This window comes from Petaurus breviceps, unplaced genomic scaffold (assembly GCF_028583685.1).
Source record: "Petaurus breviceps papuanus isolate PSGF00001 unplaced genomic scaffold, PetGlider_PUasm1.0 126, whole genome shotgun sequence".
In the NCBI taxonomy this organism is placed as follows: Eukaryota; Metazoa; Chordata; class Mammalia; order Diprotodontia; family Petauridae; genus Petaurus; species Petaurus breviceps.
In genome coordinates, this window is record NW_027185655.1 from 38,705,886 (window position 1) to 38,708,858 (window position 2,973).

A 2,973-nucleotide genomic window follows, 5' to 3' on the forward strand; every position below is an offset into this window, starting at 1 on the left:
TTCCCTCAATGGGGTCCAGTTTCCTCTTACTCAGGCACCCAATTCACTCCCTTGTCTAAACCTGTTGCCAAAAATTTATCTGAAGCTCATTCACTCTGAAGTATAAATAACTGAGAGCAGAAAAAGCTATTACCCTTCTTAGAGATACTTGCATTTGAGGCCCTAGCTCATTAACTCTATAAACCCACCAATTAAATAAAATTAAAATCAGCAATCAGCAAAATGTTTTAAAATCCTACTGTGTGCTTTTAAATAACTAGGAAATGTTGGTTTTTGAGTTCCGAGGAAAGACCAGGGTTCCAATCCTCCTCTCATTCAGTATCCAGGTGACCTTGGGCAAATTACTTAGCCTTTCTGAGTTTCAGTTTCCTAGTGTATAATAAGGAACTGTGCATAATGACATAGTCAAGATATTTCTAAGCTCTCTTTCTGTTCTCGTTCTATAATCTTCAGGTTCTAAAAATGGGAGAGCATTGTAATGAGGGAAATTAGGAAAATTTTCATGGAATGATTGAGCTTAATTTTAAAGGAAACAAAGAATTCTAAGAGGCAGAAGTGGGAAAGAACTGCACTTCAGATATGAGGGACAGCAAGTACAAAGGCAGGGAGTCAGGAGATGGAATGCTATGTGTGAGGAACAGAAAAAAAAACATTTTGATTGGATGGCAGTTTGGGAAGAATATTAATAAAGATTGGAAGGATCAAGGCAAGTAGGGAAGAATTTTAAAACTCAAGTGGAAGAGTTTATGTTTTATCCTAGAGACAATAAGGCAACACTAGAATTTACTGATCATTTTACATGAGCAGATCTGGCTTTTAGGAAAATCATTTTCACAGCTGTAAATTGGTCATGGGAGAGATCTGAAATCAGGAGACCAATTAGGAAGCTGTTGCACTAATCTAAGAGAGAAGCTTGAGTGCCTGAATGAGAGGGCTATCCAGTAGAGACTGGTAGAAAAAATGCTGTGGGGGCAGGATGACAAGATTTGACAACTGATTGTATTCATGGAATGAGGAAGATGGAGATATTGAAAATAACCCAGAAGTTTCAAACCCAAATACCTGGAAGTATGAAAGTGCCCTTGACTGAAATATGGGAAATTATTTTTTGTTTTGTGTCTTCTTTCTTTCTTTTATTTTGCCTTTTTTTTGGGAGGGCAATTAAGTGACTTGCTCAAGGTCACATGGCTAGTTTTTGTGTTAAGTATCTGAGGCTAGATTTGAACTCAGATCCTCCTAACTCCAGGGCCAGTGCTCTGTTCACTGCATCATCTAGCCACCCCTGGGGAAATTATTTTTTTGCGGGGAGGGAATGCAACTTTTGTACCTCATTGCATTTTAATGCAAGACATTTATCAAATATGTATATATTATGAATATATATTTATATAATACATTGATAAGTATAAACAAATATATTTAAATATAATAAAGTATATAATATAGAAATTAATGAATACAAAAGCTGTCAACATGAGAAGAAAGAACTACAAGGAAAATTTTAAAGCATCATTCAAAAACAGTTCATACAATGAAGAATTTTCATGAACAGAAACTCAAGAAACTTAAATTATATAATTTTATTGATAACAAAGGTGTCAAACTCTATAAAGCTTGGGAGTTTACTGAGTAATTTTCTTACACAATTGTTCTGGGAAGTTTCTATATTAAATGTTTCATGTTAAAATGATGAGGATACCAAAACTCAGAGAGTTTATATCTTCCCAATAATAATCACTAATATTTACTTTGTGTTTTAAGATTTTGCCCAATGCTTTATAGTTATTGTCACATTTAATCTTCACAGCAACCCTGGGTGGTAGGTGATATTATCACTCCCATTTTACAGATGAAGAAATTGAAGCAGAGAGAGATTAAGTTACTTTCCCAAGGTCAAACAACTCATAATTGTCTGAGGTGAATTTGAACTCAGATCTCCCTGATTATAGGCCTGGCACTCTATCCACTGTGCCAGCTACTTAATACCATAAAGTTCTGAGCTAAAGGTCAAAGCCAGCTATTCTTATGATAAGTCAAATATTCTTTCCATAATTTCTCAAAATTTTTGGGCTCAGGACCCCTTCATACTCTTAAAAATTACTAAGAACCCCCAAAGAGCTTTTGATTCGGTTGGTTATATAACCCAATATTTACCATGTTAAAAATTACTGTATTTTAGTATTACTGTAAAAAAAACACAATAGTTTTAACCTTGAGATCCTTTGAAAGGTACTTAAGGACCTCCAAGAATCCTGGGACCAGATTTTGAGAATTGTGATATGACTGAATCATGTAACCTTTCTTAAAAAAAATTAAAAATCATATAGTTTCAAAGGGACTTGAACTAATGTCCTTTAAGATCCCATCCATATCTAAATATATAATTCTTTGAAATCCTTATGTTTGCAGTTAATGCTATCAAGGTCAGACACTTAAAGATACTTACTTAAAATTCTAAGCTGGTCAGGGCCCGAACCAGCCCTAGAATGAATTTGGGTTTTCTTCTACATGTTCTTCTCATTATACTAAATTTGTAAAACAATAGTTCCTCACATGTAGTTATGCCAAGAAAAATGGTAATGAGATACAGAAAGTGATATGGGTAATTAAACTCAAGATTTTTTTGTGATAAAAATTCTTGAGAAATATAATTTTTAAATAAAGTGATAGCAATAATTATAAGTGCATGCTATATAGGTCATTCTCTGTATTATGCATAAGGATAAATACATACAAATGCCTTCCTTCCTTCCTTCCTTCCTTCCTTCCTTCCTTCCTTCCTTCCTTCCTTCCTCCTTCCCTCCCTCCCTCCCTCCTTCCTTCTTTCCTTCCTTCCTTTCTTTCTTTCTTCCTTCCTTCCTTTCTTTCTTTCTTTCTTTCTTTCTTTCTTTCTTTCTTTCTTTCTTTCTTTCTTTCTTTCTTTCTTTCTTTCTTTCTTTCTTTCTTTCTTTCTTTCTTTCTTTCTTTCTTTCT